Source organism: Molothrus ater, chromosome 15, assembly GCF_012460135.2.
Source record: "Molothrus ater isolate BHLD 08-10-18 breed brown headed cowbird chromosome 15, BPBGC_Mater_1.1, whole genome shotgun sequence".
NCBI lineage: Eukaryota > Metazoa > Chordata > Aves > Passeriformes > Icteridae > Molothrus > Molothrus ater.
In genome coordinates this window covers 13,474,991-13,495,996 of record NC_050492.2, presented here as the reverse complement: position 1 = coordinate 13,495,996, position 21,006 = coordinate 13,474,991, and the positions used below count along the sequence as shown (strand labels likewise).

Genomic DNA, 21,006 nt, shown 5'->3' with positions numbered 1-21,006 from the left:
AAAATAATATAATAGTTATGCTTGATCTAAGTTAATTAAGTCTTTAATTAAGCAAGAATCCCTGACAAATCACTGCTATATGTAAAGGAATGACCATGCGAGACAACTTGACATTTTTCAGAACCATCACTTCCCAATCTTTACTCAAGCAACACAACTGCTTCAAGAAGCCACGAAATACTTTGAGAGGGGATGGCTTCAGTGCAGCAGGAAGGGTTACATGGGGTGCAGTCCCACACATCAGCACTGTGGAGCTTCAGTCAGTCCATCACTCACAGGTCAGAAGCTCCTTTGATGCAGCACAGGATAATTAATGTGGTATCTCCTCGTATGGCCCAGGTGACACAGGACATCCCAAACCCATTTAATTTAACTCTACAGCCCAAACAGGAGTCACAATAAGAGCACCAACACAGCTGAGTAGCATTAAAAAGTATTCCCAAACACAGAAGTGTTCACATGCTTGCTCAGGAAAGCTGAAAACAACCGTTTGCATTGCAGAGCAGCAGTTTCAATTAATAGCTCCATTTTCCCCATCTATGAGCAGAGGATTTGCTGGCTTAGCTCCCATTAATGTCAATAGGGTTGGACCTACAAATCCCTACCTGAGGTGGAATACTGGCATTCCTACTGCAGCACATTTTCCCTGAAGTTAAAGCAGAGCAATTCACTTTAGTTAACCTCTGCCCATTCTGCTCACTTTCAGGAGCTTTAAATGTAAACTTGAAAAATGATAAGCATTACTTTGAGAGGAAAATACATTATTTTGCTTTTTTTTTGTTTTTAATCAACAAGCACGGCCATCCCAATAGACCAATCATAAACCTATTCAAATAAGAAAACAAATTTTAATACTAAAGTATACAGATAAGTCAAATACAGCTTATAGATCAAATTTTGAGATGAAGCCCTTTGCATTCCAAACAGAACAAATATTCCACTAGTTTCTGTGCTTATTCCCTAAGCATTTAAGCAGCAGCTCAGAGCCAATACCACCCATACCACTTTGTTTTAAGACAAAAACTTAAGCTGATGAAAGGTAGATTAAGCAACAAGAGGTTGATACCTGGGTAAAAATAAAGATATAAATTAAATACTAAAGTATTCTGGTCCCAGTCAAACAAGTCAGCTTGCAGTTTCAGTTGTGCTCCAGGTCACTCTGAAGTTCACTATGGGCTGGCTAATTGTTGATACAGACCATAGGCACCAAAACATATGAACAGTAGAGGCAAAATCCCAAAGAACAGTTCATTACCACAAAAAGCTTCCACTAGAACACATCTAATGAAAGACTGGGGGTTCACATCACTCAAACAAAAAGTGAAGAAGCGTGGACACCGGGATGGGCAAAAATTGGTGTAAACGTCATCACATGGGGAAAAACTTCCCCTGAGCAGCAATTCAGTGAGCTGGAACTCAGCTGCTGGGCAAGTTAGGAGGCCAAGGTGGATCAGACCCAGTGTGAGCTGAGAGCCAGGCTGGGCTCCCGGGGGCTCTGCCTGCAGCAGCCGTGGCGCAGGGGTCCCACCGGGACAGGAGAGAGCTGCTCGCTGACAGCTTGTCAGAACAACGCCTAGAACATTTGGGACTTCCATTTGCAGAAGTCTTTTCTATGCTAATGACTTCCTACAGATGTTTTGAAATGTTTTAACTGTTCTGGTTTGATTCAGCAAGACACTGATGGTGTGATTTGAGGGAGCTGCAGCAGGAGCTGCAGCAGTGAACCCACCCAGGACATTCCTGTTGCTGGACATCCAGCAGCAACAGGATACTGAGCAGCAAATTCCTGTCTTCCCCAGGAAAACAGGACAGGATGAAAATGGGACCAGTGGTGGGACAAGAGCACCTGTTTTGGCTGCACCTGCTTCACACCTGCTTCCTGGAAAAGGGAATTTCCATTCTGTACAAAACCTTGCCATTTTGAACTGACTTTTCAAACCAAGCAAGAAGAAAAGGTCAACATTTCTATAAACCAGAATGTTTTTAACGTTGATTCAGAAGTATTGACATCTCCCTAACAATATCAAAACAATCTCAAACATAAATGTGGTACTGAATAATAAATCAGAAAGTCAAAAGGAAGTCAAGCATAAAAGCAATACACATATAAACATCCCCCCAATCAAAACAAGGGTTGAACGTGACATGTGCCCCCAAAATGCTTGATTGCCCATGCAGCTGCATTTTCATCAGGCTCCTACGTATTTCTTCTCCATTTCCTTCCTCACTCTGCTATTTGTTCATGGCCTGGCCTTATATTTTGTTCATAATGCAGTGATGCTCAGCCTTTAAAACCCAACTGTCCTATTACTGAAATGTAATACTCTCCTCCAGAATAATTCAAACCTCTCCTTCCAGTTTTACTATTTCCTTACATAATACATCATTAAAACTAAGTGTCATAAAGTTGTTTGGGTTCTTTTATGCAGAACAAAGGTAGTCAGAGAATAATAGACAGTAAGAAATGCAGCCATCATCCTCCTCCCTGTTCCACATGCACAATCTTCCTTTTAACGTGACTGACATGCAATGGGCTCAATGAAACACAACTTTTGTGTACAGCTATTACAGCTGGGAAGAAATGAGCAGGCTTTTGGGTTCTGCATGCCTTCACCAGACATTTAAGCTGAGTATCATCAGGCTCTATGGCTCTTAATAAAGGACAATGAAGTTATCAATTGAGGGTAATTAAAACATCAATTTAAAAAATCTTAAAAAAAGCATTGCAAGACTGAATGAGGGAGGATTAGTGTGAACAGAAAAGAAAGGGAGAAAATGTGAGATCAATAAGACTGTGAAGGACAATGCCATAACACAACAGCTGATGAATAGCAGAAGCCTCTGGGACCAGTGATATCACAGGAGTCACTGCCTTTCCCTGCTATCAGCGACAAGCTCGGTGTGATGCGTCGAGGTGACTAGCGGCACACTAGGTTTGAGAGTTACAAATTAAATAAGAAGTTTCTAAAAGGCTCACAGCCTTTTTTTTCAGGTGTGCCCAGTGAAGCTGATGAAGGTGCATCAGATGCAGTCAAAGTGCAGCAGAACCAAATGAGCCAAACACAGCCAAGGCCCACAGAAAACAACATTTTAGACTTCTCACATAAAGCAACATTTTTGTTCCCCAAGAAAACCTTCCAATGGGTCTTATTAAGGACTTGAAATAAGGGAAGGATTTTTTTTTATCACTTTGCAAATACAAGTCCACTGAAGCTGAGGAAGAAACCAATCACAAGCTTGACTGCATGTGTTTCAGCACAGATGATCTTTCACACTACATTTACACCACTGCTCTCCCCACAGGGACACCCCTGCTGCCTGACTGCCTACCTTCCCTCCACACCTCCAGGAGTTAATGAATCATTCACATGGTGAGGTTTTCTGGAAAAGTTAAGTAAAAAATTCTTCAGGGTAGAAGGAATAAGTTGTTACAATAACAAGTAATTTACTATCTCAATGCTATGCATACTGTATCATCTTATTTGTATTTCACAGTTAATCTCCCAGCTCACAAAAGTTTTATCGGATTGGAGGCATGTGCTGTATTCCCCTTTATAAAATTTTACAGTCCCTTGCTATTCTCAGGGCTTGTTTTATAGGCACAATTTGCTGCTTTAATCTCACCCAATTGTCATATTCTAAATCACGGTGTATAAAAATGTCTTAAAAGGAGAGATGCGCTGAAGGGTAGTACTTAATTACACTTACTGCCTGATTTAAATGTTATCTGTGCTTTGCCAAGTGCCAGGCACAGAGTAACCCAGCAGAGCAAATCTGCATAAACCGATACAAGTCATTATTGGGCTTTTAATAGCAACCCCGTTCTCCTGTGCAGCATTCTGATGAAGGTGTGTTCCTCCTCCTCCTATCATATTAGCTCACAAGAAAATTAAGAAAGGAGGTTGAAGAACTGGTAATTGGTAAGGTCTTTCCAGTCACTCTTTGCTAACTTATTTGTTTTTATCTCCTTGCAGAAATCTTTGTCAAGACAATTTCGCTGGTCACCTTCATGAGTCTAATGTGTCCTAATGGAACTGAAAAGCAGAGTGCATAAAGCAAACAAAAAATCCATTTGTTCAATGGTTTCCTATTCCTTTTATAGCACTTCCACTCCAGAAGAGCTTCTCTTTACACCCTCTCCTCCCAGTTCCTAGGAATCAAACAAACAAAACTGAAAATACCACCAAAATTTCAGGCAATTCATGTTGTGATTTTTGACTTCCTCCTCCCCCACCCAAGTGAGCACAGCAAGGGACTGATTTGCCTCTGCACTAACTACATTAGACATGCAGTTAAATTCTCTGGCTCAGGGGAGCAGAAACACAGCTTACAGTACATCATATCTAAATACTTTCTACTTCATGCTCCAATCCCTGCTCCTACCACACACCAGAGAGCTCAATACAGGCCCACTTTAGCAAGATCACTCTGAACTTAAGGGAAAGCAGGAGAGTGACCTTTTTTGCTTAGATTCATTGTATTTAATGAACCAGTGGAGGTAGAGTAAGTACTACAACTCTCACTGATCTATCCAGCAGCTTTATTTCTGGCCCACACCACCAGCATAAATTCAATTTCAGTATTTATTTTTGTTGTTGTCCCCTTGAGCGTGCTGTGCTCGTGGTCCAGCACTGCCAAAGTCTAGAAGGGACTGAACCACAGCTTTGTGCCAAGTGCTCTGAAAGTCACTGTGAAAGGACATCACTGAGTCAATCCCAAACACTCAGCAGCTTTCTATTCAAATGGCATTTCCAACTCTGCACACATTTCAAACCATGCCAGAGCAGTCACAGTTCTGCACAGCTCCTCCTTGCCCATCTATGTAGCATGGTTCCAATCATGAGATGTCAGCATTGCTTCACGCAAGATAAACTCCAACCCTGTCCCTTATGAGTCTATGGAATATGTATGTGCCACTGCTACCAGCCACAACTGTGCCACCACTGCCTTTACTTCAGCCTTGGCAAACAAGCAACTGGCAGGGGAAGAAAGAGAGAGGAAGAAACCCAATTCAGAATGATGATATATTTTATTCTATGATTTTAAGCATCTTTTCTAAACCCAAGTGGTGTGAAATACTAAGACCCCTCAGCTTCACAGAGGGCTGAAGCCACAGACTGTCTGGCATGGCAGAAGCTCAGCCATGAGAAGAAATGGGCAAGAGGTGGGTACAGAGCAGCTTTCCCAGCCCAAGGTCAGTGCAGCCCTAGCAAGAGCCTGGCAGGATGACTGGCTCTCCAAGCAGCTCCCAAAGCCCAGCCAGTGGATCCCTGGCAATGTGCCTTCCTTTGGGCAGAACAAGAGAGAGGATATGAGGTGGCAAAAATGCCATGGCATTGGAAAAATGCTGCTCCCAAGAACCTCATCCAGCTCATTTTCTCTTGAAATGAAAAGCAGTATTTTCCAGACCACTGGTATCTGAAGCCAAGTGAAGAACTTCACATTTCTCTCAGGGGATCCCACTGCACTTCAGCGGTGATTTCAACAAAAACCTTGATGACAAAAGTAGGCAGTCCTGTGCAAGTAATTCAGAGAGTTAAAGATCAGACACAACTCCAAAGGCCTGAGATAGAGTTATAAAACCATCCGTTTAGCAGAAATGAGTTGCTGATTTCAGTATTTTTCATTATTATACCACATTCCCCCATGGCAAGCTCATTTGAGTAGCCACAAGTTAAAGTTTCTCTGATGGCAGATTTACCTTGCCACTTCCAGAAACAGCCACTCCTTCACAAGGAGAAGCACAGTGGAGAAATGGCGCAGCAAAACCACCACATTTCATGGTGGTTATAGCACCCTCACAGGAGGACTGGCTCCTCTGGTGGATCCCCTTCCAACACCCATACCAAATTTGGCAACTTTGTGGCTTGTTCCCATCTCCTGTGAACTCAGCTTTTTTTTTTTTTTCTCCTTTTTAACTTTTTTTTAGTAATAACATTACAGGATTAATTACTTAGCAAGGTCTCTATAAATGCATCTACCTTTGAAACCTCTACAAAAGCACAAGTGAAATTCCAGAGATAAACAAACACAAACTCCCTTTTAATTAAGCACCGTGCCTCTCTGCAGGGGGGTGACAGAGTGAGCAGATGCAGGGGGATTACCAATTAAGATACAACTTCTTTGATGGGAAGGGTACAGCCACACACAAGAGGAAAAAGGAGAGGTACTTGCCATCCAAGTCATTTTAATTGGCTGCTCAGAGAGATTATGCATTCCCCACATTCGATGCTGCCAAAAAAGTATTACTGATCCAAAATACTAAAGAGCCATCAAAACATGTCCTAAGCTGCTTGTGCCATGTTATTACTAAAGCTACCTGTGCACCTCACTCAGCCTGCTTGAGAGGGCTGTAACACAGGGAGATGATTCTCAGGGTTAATTAGACAAAGGAACAGACAACTCTTGGATTTAATTTTATGTTATTGATCATTATTATTCACTAAACACCAGGCATGCTTAGCAAAAACTTCTTGAAAGGAATGCAGAGTTATTTCTAGCCTAAATCAGTTAAAATTAAAACACATGCAAATAGCTAAAATAAACTCCTGAAAATTGCATCAGCCAGGATGCAAACAGGAAATGAACCAGAGGATAAACTGGTCATCTTCTGCATAACTTTCATTGATTTGATATTCTAATATTTTTGGTGTGCTGACTTTTCTGTGACCCTAATGACAGTACTGTTATTCTCTCAGCTTTGCTACAAAACTGCATTTTAACTTTCACTTCTGTTTTTATCTGATTTTAATGGAAATGCACACAAGCTTTCACATGGGTTGTTCCACACCTTTGTACCCCTTGGGGAGGGAAAAAAAAAGGCAGGAAACTGAGAAATAGCTTGCTCAGTTTGTAGCCTGCTCAGGAATCTTGATTTTGCCTCCTTATACACTTGTGTCTCCACTGCAGAGGACAGAGCCCTGTGCAGGGGGAAATTCAGGCACAGGAACCCAGAGCTGCTTTATCTGAGCCTCCTTCCCCTGAACACGACGGCTCTGTCATCCAGACCGATGGAAACACAAAAGAAGATTGGGATTTCACTATCTCAACTCAAAATAAATGAGTGTGACACAAAAGGAACTCTTGTCTTTGCAAACAGAAGAAAAGCTCAGCTGCTATCTGAGAATGGGATAACCAGAAATGTGCTCCTGCCCTGGGAAAAGAGCCCAGGCTGCAGAGGTAGGCTGGGGCAGAGGAGCTACTCCCTCCTGGGTCTCTCCAGCTGGCAAGCCAGAAACAACAGCATTACTAAATCTCAGTTATAAACAGCAAAAACAACCCTGGCTTTTGTGGAAGGACAAAAAAAGCCTGCAAAAAAAACCAAAACAAAACCCAAAACAAAAAAAAAAAAACCAAAAACAACCAACCATATCTTTCTTCTCTCTAGGAAGTGTCTCAAATGCCACCAGCAAGACAAAAAAGACAAAAACTAAGAGGAAACTCCTGTGATGGAAACCCATCCTTCCTCCCTCCAGCTGCTTGCCCTGTGGCAAGTGCTCTGTTTTGGGGCTTCTTGCAATCACTGACCCCACTGCACTGGGGACTTCTCTTCAATGCACAATCAACACTGATGCCCACTGACCCCCAACCCCTCTCAGACCATAACAATACAAGGAGTTCTGCAGTGTCCCCACACCAAAAGCTTCCCCATCTCTCCCACATTATCTACATACACCACTAGTGCAGAGTGCTGGCACAATGCTCATAAAAATACACTGAGGCTGGAGCAGCTTAATAGTACCACCATACTTGCTTATTAATGAGAATGAAATGCCTGAGAATAAAGGAAGTAAGGATATTTAATTTATGAGTGAAAAGGTGAAGGAACCTAATTACAGCTAGGTAATTCCTGCACATGGAAAGTTCATCTCCTGTGACAGGGCTCCCTCATCTAGCAGAGCTCCAGTGTCTGAAAAAGCAAAGCCAGACCTACCAGACCTACCTCTTGTCTCAAAATGGAGACAAGAGGCAATTTTTCAAGAAAGAGGAAAGTGCTTCCACTCTCAGTTTCCTTAGGTATATTTTCCATCACTTGAATCCACTATGCATATCCATTATCACTTACTAGATAATTTTCAAAAAAGAAAAAAATAAAAACAAGAGAAAGGAATCAGGAAACAGCAAAAGGCAAGCAGAGAGGAGATGTGGAGAATCAATTCAATCTAGGCAGCTAATTTAAACATTAAGTCAAGAAACTCAATTCCTCACATAGTCAAGAGGAGAGAATCAGGCTCTAAATTCAGAGCTTTGAATCACCCTGTGGCAGCTCTGGTGACTGTATGTGGCCTTGAGGCTCCCAAATTAGATATCTGAACTTGCATGTGTCTGCAGCTATTGGCCATGCTGCTTTCAGTAAATGCTAGAGGGATTTGGACACCTAATACTGTTTTCAATTCTTGCTTAATTGTAGTGACAACAATCTCAAGAGTTTTGTCTCATTTTTGGTGTGTTACAAAAGTACACAATACCCTGAACCATCCACAAGTATAAATTACACATTTACTACCTGCAGCACACTATAGTCATATACTTCATCTTTCAGCCTCTAAAAATAATACAAAGATACATATTTGCTATAAACATGAAAAAAGCAAACTTCATGCTGACAGGATGCACACAAGCAAAACCAGAGAACTTGTTTTAAGGAGAACATTAATACAAATCACATTGTAAAAACAGTCATCAATCAGATTTTGTAGTTCTTTGGCATGTCTCTCCTTTGCAACAACTGTTCTATTACTGTACCATTAAAAAGAAAGCAAATTTCCAATTCTCACCTCTCCCCAACTAACAAACACACTCAGTTTCTTGAGAAACAGTAATAAAGTTCTGAACTTGCACATAACTCTCACTGAACTTTCATCTGGTGCAGTATATTGTCACAAAGCAGAAAATGCAGGTTGGGCTCACATTATCTGTAATGAGACAGACACTCCTTCATTTTAACAAGGTACCACTGCCAATATCAGCCCTGCTGTGTAAAAAACCTGAGGCAACGATTTTTTATTTATACAAGAGCAATGAAACCCAGCGAGATCAGATGTGATCGAAGGCACCTTCCAGCACCTGACACACAGTGAATATTCATGCAGCACCTTTAAAAAGCAGCTTACATCCCATACACATGCCAAGGCAGATGCTATTACAGGAGCCTCAAAATCTGCTCACTCACAAAACAGGTAGCCCAGGTTTTTTCTTTAAGAGCCAGTACATTCATCTACAACAAATGACCCTTTTAGGTGCAAGGTCACCACAGTGGACCAGAGAGAAGATTCTTGATGAGACAAAATCTGGAGCCTGTGTTGATCTACACCTGACAGTCCTGTAACCCATGGACAAGGCTGCCCCAGCCTTTGGTGAAGATGAGAGCATTTACTCACTAAACTTTCTCCTGCCACAGTGGAGAGGACTGGCAGCTCCCTTAGCCCTGGGACACGAGGTCACAGGTACCCACCCCAAGCTGGTGCTTCAGGAGAGAGCCCCAGTGCAAAACAAAATAGATCCTGGAATGCCAGCCAGCCCTTCTTGAGGTGACTATTTACAAGGGCTGCAGCTTTCTCCTATGGCTTTTCATTACAAGATTTCATATATATATTGCAGATTCTCCTGCTGAGAATACAGATAAGCTTCTAGCATTAAATTTTCTATAAAACAGAGTCACAATCCAAGGCTAGTGACAAATGCTGGCGTCAGAAGCCTGCAGCAATGGCATTCTGTTAGGGTTTTGTAGAGCAATGAACAGAGAGTAAAACAAAAGTATCTTCCCAACTTGTAAATTTATTTCTGGAACCTTTAAAATTTGAAATTAAAGTTCCTTTTGTGGGCACAAAGCCCTATGTCTTGATAATTGTATATACAAGAAAGGCTTAAAACTGTAATACAACATTTGGTTTCAGTCCACATTAGTTCTAGTGTTTGATTTATTCCTTGCAATAAATAGATTAAAGCTTATTACCATTGATAAAGTCGATCTTGTAAACCCCAGGGCGCCGCTTTGAAAATTTCCATGGTGAAATCTGGCAGTGTCACACAGTGTAACATGATAACACTGTGGGGATGTGGCAGTGATGCCCATGCCTTGTTTCCATGATTTCTGATCCTGACCCCACAGCTCTGAACAAAGCTGTAACCTTACAGTTCAGAGTGGGACAAAGCCTCGAAAAAAACCACAATATCCACAAAATCTCACACAAAAAACATACTCCACTTCTTTGTCTTCCCACAGTTGAACATTTCATTAAAAAAACCAAATGTTCAAAGATACAGACCACTGAGTTTAACTTCAATACAAGAAGAGTTGATAGAAAATATAATAAAGAATTGAACAAGTGGGTGCATGATATACCTAGAAGGAGCCAGATATTTTGCAGAGGGCAGTCATGCACAACAATCTGTTAGAATTCCCTGAAGGAGTTAACAAGGGACATGGTCTGCAGGGACATGCAGGTGGATGATGCAGTACACAGGGCTTTTCCTAAACCCTTCAGCAAACAGTCTCAAGGAATCTTAAGAAAAGCCTTTAAAAAGGTAGGCTATGGTGGGAGAGAAAACAAGGGCATCTTATGGATCATCAACTGGAAGGAAACAAAAAAAGGAAATAAAGGAAATAAAACATGATTTGGAAATAAGAAATAACGCATCACCTCAGCATCTCTGCTAAGACCTGTACTGGTTCAAATACCTGTTACTGGTCTGAGAAAGGGACAGGGAAGCAATGAAATGCCAAACTATACTGAAGAGACAGAACAATTAGGAGTAGGTAAAATTACAACTGACATGAAACCTGCAGAAGAGTCTCAAGACACTGTGATTGGACAGCAAAATGACAGCATAAATTAAATGGTAATAAATGCAAAATATTGCACTGAAATAAAGGGATATTACTGTCCACATAGACTGACAGGCTCTGAATTAGCTGTTCTAATGCAGAAAAGAGATGTAGTCACTACAGACAACTTTCTGGAAACATCAGCTCAGCAGCAACCCAAAAATAATAAGCAAATAATTTTGGAACTTCTAGGGAAAGGTATCAAGGCTGAAATACAAAATACCATGTCAGAAACTCATGATTTATCTGCATTTTAAAAATGCATCTATTTCTGCTTATGTCATCTTTAAAAGAAAACATAAGAAGACATCATATGATGTGATGGATCAGAAGACCAAAATTACTTCTGAACAGTGAAAAGCTTCACTTTGCTAAGAATCCATCAGAAGTAGGAGAACATTGGGACTCTACAGCCTGAAGAAGAGCCAACCCACCCAGGTGTGATCCATAGCACACACAGGATGCTGGGCTACATGAACCTTTTGTCTGACCACCTGCATTGCTCTTATTTTCCTCTGAGGTTGAACACACAGAGAGCACAATTTCTACTTCCCTGTGAAGTGTAAGTAGGATAAGCCAGGGCATGTTTAGATAAATTGTATTAATTGGGCTGTGATCTGCCAGAGACTTCTCTCATTTCCACCTGCCCTGGAAGCAAAGATATTTAATAAGACGTTGACCATTCAGCTCACAATGTGCTATAAAATTTTACCTTTGGTCTTATTAGAGTAACAAATGGGAAATATCATACAAGGCTTGAAATTATGGAGTAGATTAGACTCAAATTGCTTCATAAGTTAGAGAAGAAAAAACACCTTCCAGAGCCATCTCCTGTCCCAAAAATCTCAGGCTCAAGCTAGCTGAACACTGTATTTTCTATTTCCATATGAAAACCTGCACATTCTGTTTTTTGCCTTCACAAGCTGAGGGAAAAAACAACTTTTGTGTATAAAGAGTATTCAGAAGCACAGCACTGAACACCTAAAATACCAGATAATAGGCTCAGGTTGGGTTGGAGCACCCCAGGTCCATTAGACAATTTATGGTGTTGTAACCCAAAGATTCAGGTCCAAACTAGATGAAAAGTCAAATTCAAGCAGATCAGAAGCTTCCCATAAGTGAAGGAAAACAGAAGGACCAAAAAAGAAGTATTTTGATCCCTGCCAGAACATTCTTGCTTAGCACACAAAGACCAAGGGGTTTTGTTCCATTAATTATAAAACAGCCTTTTCCCACCTAAAAATCAAATCTTATTTTCCTGGACAAACAATAGGCAAGGATGGAGCCAGCCATGTGAGGCAGCTGCTCTGTTACATCAGCAACACATTCATACCTTGACCCTATCCCTAAAAGTCACACCATGCTCAGGAGTAACCATCAACTGCCCAGGATGTAAAATTTGCAGAATCATTTTTACTTAGTTCTTTAATCTCCCCACAGAGAGGAAGAGGCATTAAGAGCTATGAGCCAAAAATACAATGAATGACAAAAATCCTGGCTTGCTGGACATTGATGCTGAGAAAATTCCTACATAGAAACTACTAATTCACAAAAGCATGAAAGAAACACTTCTGCTGTTTGCAAAGCTTCCATGCTTTGTATTATTTTTCACAGGATTCAACTATTCCCACAAACACCAGTTCAGCCTCAGAGGCACTATCCCCCTCCAACCTTTCAGTGAAGGCAGTTCCTAACACTGCTGTTGAAAAGAAGAACAATGGAGACATTTAAGTGCACCATTTTTCAGTATCTGACTCAATGATAATAACTATAATATCCTCCATGCCAGTAATAAGATAACTGTTAAACATGATACTTAAAATCATTCACCTCTGACTTCACAAAGCTCTTTCAGGAAATACCTGTTTCCAGAAAAGTTCATTACTGTAACACTCAGGAATCAGTGTGCAGGTGCTTTTCCCCTAAACCAATAAAATACCCACCTTCAAGATTACTTTCAAATAGAGAAATTAAACATGCAATGGTGTATAACATCAGCCTGCATGAAAGCTGCACCTGCCAGATCCACCAGCCTGGGCAGAGGAATTCAGAAGTACCTGTTCTTCAGCAGAAGTCAGACAGAAAGAAGGGGAACAAAGAAAAGGGGAGAAAAAAGAGAAAAATATCTAGCAGATTTAGTTTTCAGACAATTCAACCAACACTTCAAATCTTTTATTCACAACTTCAAAAACCATCATCTGTAGGTAATTAATTATTGCATGCCTGACTTCACTCTCTATTTTCACTGACACCAGTGGCAGTAGGATTGGCCTATTCCCTATTAGCTAACTCAAACCAGTAACTGGCTCTTGAATATCTTGTTCAGATCTACTATCTTCTTTTAAGTATCCATTTCTGGCAGAGCATAAAATAATCAACCTATCAAAGCACTGCAGTTTCATCATTACCCCCCCAAATTAATCATGTTTTCAGTACATGCAAGGCAAGCCTTTTGCAGCACACTGGTAAGCAGAAAGAGATAAAAGTGGATTTCCCAGTGTCCATACTGAAACAGTAATACAGCTAATGATTTCCTGCAAACCACTAGTGCAAGCTCTGTGAAAAAAACCTGCAAAATAATTCAGCTCTTCAGGAGCAACATGGAAGCAGAAAACTGAGCTGTACCCTCTGAGGGCTATGATTCTTCTGTAGTGCAGTCAGGTTAAGTAAGGAAAATTCTTGATTTAAAGAATATTTTGGCTTTACTTCTTCAAGAAGTCATGTATACTAAAAATAAAATTTTGAAGTTGCAGTATCTGTGAACTTCATTAGGTAAAACTGCTAAAATTCACGGTTCTGTTTTACCTGAGCATAACAGTAACAACAGTGGATTTTATCCTCCTTCAGACAGACAGTACATGGCAGAAAATCCACTTACATCCCATTTATAGCCATAAAGTAAGTTGCAAGAGGAGCGAGGCTGCCCACGCTGCCACCTAAAAAAACGTTTATGGTTTCTGCATAAAGGGTTTTGTACTTCAAATATAAACAGAGACACTGGCAGGTTATTTTGTAAATCATAGAAAGGCTCTCAAACCCCAACCCATGGCTATGCATTCTGTACCAGAACCACTCTCCCTTCAGCTGAAGCTTCACTGCCCAGCTCCACTATCAGATGTCACAGCTGCAAAAGCCTAAAAGTCAGAATAAAAACTGAGGTGTTGCTGCAATGCACAGTTTTGAAAGACTTCAGAAACTTACTGGAGCAAGACAAACTGCACAAGATCCTTCCCCAGGAAGCCAGGCCAGCAGCAGCCCAGCAGCTCCCAGTTAATTAGCTGTTTGCTATGGAGAAAAGAGGCTGGAGCAAGTGCCCAGTGCTGCATCCTCATTTGTGCTTCTCTCTGATCCCCACTGCAGCAACTCAGTCCCAAGTGAAGCAGAGCTCATTATCCAGCAGAGACAAACTCTCCTGTGGAGAGAGGTGTTTCTTGGGCTGCTAAACAGCATCAGCTCCACCTGGTCACCCTCTGCCTGCCCAGAGCAGAGCCCATGCAGGTAGGGCTGGGATCAGGGATGGAACACAGACCCATGTTCATAACTGGTTTGCAGGGAAGGGAAGAACACGGAGAGTTCTGGCCTTGGTTTTATTTCCAGTGCAGAGGATGGAGAAGCCTTCATCAGCTGGTCCTCCCTGGGTGACCAGCACCTCTCAACAATGCTCCTTCTGCTTTCCTACCAGCACATTCCACATTTGCCTGCTAGGCACATTTCCCTGTCTAAGAGAGAGCTAAGACCCTTATCCTCACCCCCTGTGGGCTCCTGGCTCATGCTTTAAGAGAGCACATTTATTTAGGAAGTGCCCAGTGCAGTCAGGTCATGCCCTTTGATTGTGCAGGGGAAAGTTTGGAGGCTGCTCCACTGCAGCTGCCTCTACCAGGGCCAGCAGCTTCATCTGCTCCAGCTCCTCGAGCCCTCAGTAAATGGCACCTCATTAATTTCAGCACTGCACGAGCACTAACACTCTGCTCTGAAGAGCACAGCCCCAAAGCTGACCACATCACCCTCAACAGGGAACAAGCCAGGTCTCCACAACACTGATTTGTTCAATCAAATTGCAGGAACTTCCCAGTGGTTTTGTTCCATTTCATGCTTAGCATCTTGCTTTTATCTGGCAGCTGTTTTCTTATCACATTAAACCGACATCTCTGACAAAAAAAAACAAATGTCTAATTCTCCTGGATCTCCTCACAATATGCTGCAGGGGAGCAAATCTCTACTGAGCAATGCTGTCGATTAGCCTGAGGACAGGTTTTGTTCTTTAAACAAGTATCTTTCCCATCCACAAAAACCCCAAACAAACAAAAACCCAAACAAACACACAAAAACCCCAGACAAACATACAAACAAAAACCCCAAACAAAACTCCACAACTTTGTCATAATCTCACAATCTTCTGTTCAAACTTCATACCCCCCCAAAAATAGCAGGCCAGCCCTCCAGCCAGTGGCAGCCCTGGCACAGTGCCTGGGAAAGTAATGGAGCTGCACTGATTTACGACAGTTAAAAATCTGACCTGGAGATGAGTCATGGGCTTTACTGGCTGCTTGAATTGCAACTAATTCAAAGGGGTTGGTTTGGGTTTGTTTTGTTTATCTCTGGATGTGTTGTAAAGCTTCAGTCACTAAAGGTCAATTCCAACATTTCTTCGTAAGTATTTAGGAAAGCTCCTGAATATTTAGGAAGTGCTTGGATGTATGAGATTTTTTTCAAGCATGCTGCTTCTTGGATTTGGACTCATCTTTTCTATCACAGTCACCCACTCTGCCATCTGAAATACTCCATTAACCTACACATTGAGGCAGCTACTTTTGATTAAGAGGTGAAAAATCACAGCTTAGCTCTGAGCTTCAAAACACGAAGAGAAGAGGGGGAAAAAAAAATCAAGCGGGGAGGGAGGATTTGGGACTCTTCTCCCTGCTGTCTGTCAGAGAAATGTGGCTCTGGCTGTTGCTGGGTGCCTTCAGCATTATGGTCTCTTCTCCCTCTGCTGAGCAATCCAAGCACTACAGAGAGTGACAGAGCTGCCTGCAGCAAGAGGTTCTTCAGTCGTGTCAGGATTACACGGGAACAAACTTTATTTCTCAGGCTCACAGCAGAAAAAAAAAAAAGCAAGAAATGGGCAGAGAGATGTGCTCAGCCTCAGAGAGAAGTGTTCAGCCTCCTGCTCCCTCCTTGCCTACAGAGATGTGAACTGAGCCTGGCTGGGGCTGCCAACACCTCCAGGCTGGTGAAAGCAGAACCTCAGCTGCTGACCCACCAGGAAAACCCCTGGAGAAGGCAGGAAGCTTTTAATTAAATTATTTCCCCTTGCTGCCACACTGCCAAAGAAGAAATGAGGCTAACTGCTCACATGGCTTCCATGCAAAGAGCAGGTGAAGCCACTACAGCAGGATTTCATCTCCTGAGGAGGTCACAGCAAATCTTGGCTCATCCCAACAGTGGGCAGCACATCCCTGGATGTGGTCCCAGCACTGCTCTTCTGCACTTATGGTAATTCTCCAGCACCCCACCTGACAAACCCTATGGCACCAGGAGGGGAAATAATAGGTGTATTCCCATAACCCAACACTACCAAGCTTACCACTTTGCAGTGCATTAGATTCATGGAGTTTTCTGTGCAGCACCACAATCTTAAAAGTATCATTAGCTCAAAAAAATAAAAATAGCAGAGCTCTAATATCCATATCAAATTCTAGGGTTAAACTCAGTGGAAATCCTGAGATTTTACAAAGTTTTCACCTCCATGAGGAACCACCACCCTTCCTTGCTAAGCAGAAAAACAATCACCCTAGGGCTCCATCTTTAGTGAAAAATAAAATCCCCTATTTCTCAAAGACACAAAAAGAAAAACAACCCAATAGCAAATCCCTTTTCACTAGCTCTATCCAAATTCACAGCAGCTAAAAATATGTCAGAAATCAAGGTGCAAGTGAAGAAAAGAAAAAAAGAAAAGGCTTAACACCAGCATGGCAAGATTTCAAGCGTGACCCATTGCCTGGTAATGTCAATGGGATCCTTTTGAACTGTTTCCAAACAAGTCAGATCCAGCTCACCTGACGTGACTTGTTACTGAGAGCAGCTGATGGAGGTAGAGAGGAAGAAGGCAAAGAATGCACAGGGAAAACACACAGGTACAGGGGTCATAGCAGCCCTTGATCACGGGGTGGGGAAAGCATACTTTTGTTTCTTTTAACCATTTCCCCCTAAAAAGAAAAACACAGCAGCCTTCCCATAGGATCCATCTTAAACCCAGCCAGGGGGAGAATGTAAAGAGCAGCTAAAACCTTAAATTTTTCAAGGTTATCTAAGCAGACATTGCAAAGTTCTTTATGGTCTTTAGTAACCTACTGCCCCCCAAAAAGTTAGTATGTTTTCAAACTACTCCAGGCATATTCAGCAGGAATCTGTTACTAAAATCAATGAGAGACAAGTTGTTAGCTGCACAATGTGCTAGAAAAGCTGCAGATGAAATGCAGAAAGCTCCTATGCTTTCACTCCACATCCAACAAATACAAACATTTTCAGTTACCTCATAAATCAAAGTTTGTCGTTAAGCTGCACCTAAAGTGCTATCTTGCCCAAACCTCTGGAAAAGTATCGAGGTAGCTGTTAATTTTTTTTTTTTTTCTTCTTTTTTACCGTCATTCAGGAAACATTTCACAGGTGAAAAGAGCCATGGGCTGGTGCAAATCCTCTGGGACTGTTGTAGGGCCAACAGGGTTGAGGCATCTGGTGGTGGCCAGAGACAAATGGGCTCAGAGAGCAGCAGTGCGTGTGAGCTTTCACACTGAGATACTTTCCACTCCAAGCACACCTAAGGGACTGATGTAAACTGGTAACAGAGCCTGGGATTCACACAAATGAAATAAAAGCGGGAGCAGACAATGAAGAAAGTTAATTTTTCACCCAGAGAACTGCAGTGTTAGAAGATTGCCCTGGAGGATTTAATCAATGAAAGTGAATCTTGTATATTTTTCTCCAGTATTCCCAAAATAAGTCAATAAGATGCCAGAACTCTCTCAGTATAGAGTGACTATTTTCCAGTAAGCTTGAGTTAAAGTCTTTATCAAAAGAACTAAAGAAATGCATTATGATTTCAGAGAAGAATAATAAGCAAAGAAACAGAAACAGCAGGATATCCTTACAGGGCACAATAGGTTTTCAGAAAAAACTTTTTTACTTCTTTTATTTCTAAGGACGATTAGAAGCAAATAAAAACTACTGTAAACCAGACACTGCTGGTGCACAAAAATACCTGCAGCTACCCTGGCCTTTAAGAATAGCAAAACATCTGAGAAATGCACACCACCATCAGGCACTACCTAAAGGCACTTCCAGATCCAGAACCTCCTCTCCCATGAGGAAAACACACAATTGTCCATCTGCTTCCTCACAAAACCTCCCCATACATCCAAGCAACTCCTACTGCACCCTGCTAATAACCCATCACCCAAAGACCTGTGCAGGACTGCTGGGTCCATGCACATCACCCAAAATAAAGAGCAGCAGACCACATTACATAACACTCTTCTATGTAATTATAAACACCTGGATAAATTCCCCTTCCTCTCTGAAGGGCTGCACACCAGCTCTCTCTCTTGGTCAAACTGACCTGTAGGCAGGGAGCTTTCCCAAGTCCTAAATCAATTCACAATCCCACCTTCAGCTGGAGCCTGGATTATCTGTTTCTCTGAGCCTTAAAGAAAGAAAAAGAAAAAAAAACCCACACAAAAAAGCCCCCACCACAAACCAAAAAACTCACCTCCATAATTTCCCCTTTGCAATACTCAGTTTACATGCACAAACCAGAAGAGCTGTCACTTCTTCAGTTTTAAAAGCTTTCAGCAAAATTAGCTATTCTAAGCTACCTGCAAAGCAAAGAGGTGCAAGTGAAAAACATCAGGGGCGTACTGTCTGTGACTCTTCAAAGTGTTGGAAGTTTCCAGAAGGCACAATAAGGATACAGTCAACATCCTCAGTGCATTCCAACACAAGGATTTCAAGGACCCCAAGGGGCAAAGACAAAGGTAATTTTTCTGTGGCAAGAGGATTATTGCAACAGTTGTGCCTACGCTAATCAAAGGGTTTGGAAGCAAGGCTCAGCCTCTGTATTGCTGAGAGGTGATGCTCTGAAAACAGCTTTTACTACAAGGAATCTTGCTTCAAAATAATGACCCTTATTTTTCCATTTATCAGTATAATTTCTTCCTCAAACTGGCATTCAAAAATATAGCCTTTCCTTGGGGGAGGAACAAAACAAAAAACATAGCTTGAAATACAGGAGTGGATTCTCAACAGACATACATCAACATGAGTCAATAAAATTATGTTAATTTATGCCAAATGAAACCTAACCAAGATTTCTCTCCTTTGAGATGAAGCTGGGACGATTACAGTCATTTACAGCAGATGCTAATCCTCATCACACAGGGCACGGGAGCTCGTTCCCATGCCTAAGGAATGTCACCCAGCAAACACATCTGTTGGCAGGAGGAGGACTCAGTTCAGCACGCTGATGTAGCAACGTCACTGGCTGACCTGTTCTGCCCAGCACACAATGGAGAGTTGTTCATTTTTCTTTTCAATGAAACGCTATGCAAGTGTTGATTTAATGGTTCATTCATCAACTCCTCTGAATATTAAGCAATTCATTTTGACTTAATTTGAACAATTCAATTGCACCCATCCTTTCTCCCCTTGAAAGATGTGAATTACTGCCCAGGGAGAAGCTGTTTTAAAAGTTGACTTAACAGGAAGCACTTAGCTCCATGGGCTTTATACCTTTTCATAGTCTGATATATACTAGACTTTTTTCTTTTCCTATTGCATATTTTACATGAAATTCACAAACGCTAAAGCAAAGACACTTCAACAAACATTCTTAATACCGCAGACCAAAAGGCATCTTCTATGTCAGCTACTCCTTAAGACCACCAGAAAACAAAGTGCATCATCAACAACCAACAACCCTGAGAAATTCCGCAAAACCCGGCGAAACGAGCTTCTCATTGAAAACCCCTTACTTTTCTCTGAAAGTTTGCATTACCGGATACATTTTCCCAACGGGGGCAACACACCGATCCACGCGGGAAGCACTGGAGCTCCGGTCTCACCTGTGAGCATCACCTCGCACCTCCCACCGCACCGCGCTCAGCCCCGCGCCTCCGGGGCGCCTGCCGGGACCCGCCCGCGGCTCCGACCCCCGGCAGCGGCTCCCGAGACCCGCCCGGGGTGCGGAAAACCCGACCGGCACCAAAGCAGCCACGACCACCGCACCTGTTAGCGCCGCATCCCCCGCGGCTCCCGGCGCTTTTCCCCGATCCAGCCCGAGCTGAGCCCGTTTTCTTTCACCTGCTGCTCGCAGGTGCCGAAGGCGCTCTCCGCAGCTCCCCCCACATGCCCGCTGTGAACACTCAGCCCGGCAGCCCCAGCCCGAGGGTCACTTGCAGAGTCGCTTCCCCACGGGAGCCTCGCCCCGCTCCGACACCGAGCATCCCCCGCAAAGCTCGGCCGAGCCTTGCAGAGGGCCGGGCAGCGTCCGCCCGCTGCCAAGAGACACTTTTCCCTCCGGGAATGCCAACGCGGAGCCACCGCGCTGCGAGGGAGGGATGCGAGGGAGGGAAGCGAGGGGGAGATGAGTGGGAGCGATCTGAAGGGAGGGATGCGAGGGAGCGATGTGAAGGAAGGAGGCGCGGGGAAACCGCGACTCGCCGGGGCGCGGGGAGCACCCCAAGGGCCGTGTCCCCCCGCGAAGGGCAGCGCCGGCCAGAGCCCGAAACTCCGCCAAGTCGGAGCGCGGGCCCGGCCCGCGGCGGCACTCACCGGGCCGGGGGCGGGCTCGGCCCCTCAGGAGATCATGCCGGCGGAGCGCGGGGCCGGCGGCGGAGCGGCTGCTCCGGCAGCGGGGGCGCGGCGCTGCTCGAGCCGCGGCGCAGCAGCCGCGCCGCCCCCGACACGCGGCCGCGGCGCCCCGGCCCGCGAGGGGGCGCGGAGAGGCGGGCCCGGCCCCGCTGCGCCCGCCCCGGCCCGGCCCGGCCGGCCGCGCCTCCGCCCGCCGCACCCGCGGCACCGGCCCCGCGCGGCGGAGCGCCGCTGCCTCCTCAATCTCCTCTTTTTCTTCCTCGTTCCCCCCTCCCCTCGCCTTCTATTCCTTTTTCCTCTCACCCCACTTTTCG

At 43.5% G+C, this 21,006-nt stretch overlaps 1 protein-coding gene across 1 annotated transcript in view; it reads right to left on the bottom strand.

Moving 5' to 3' along the window:
• Positions 1-20,693, bottom strand: part of SGCD (sarcoglycan delta) — a 306,777-nt gene extending 286,084 nt beyond the window's left edge. Inside the window, exon 1 of the mRNA XM_036392009.2 lies at positions 20,654-20,693. The gene's annotated coding sequence lies outside the window, so the exon portion shown is untranslated. The remainder of the gene's footprint in view (positions 1-20,653) is intronic.
• Positions 20,694-21,006: the final 313 nt, after the last annotated feature.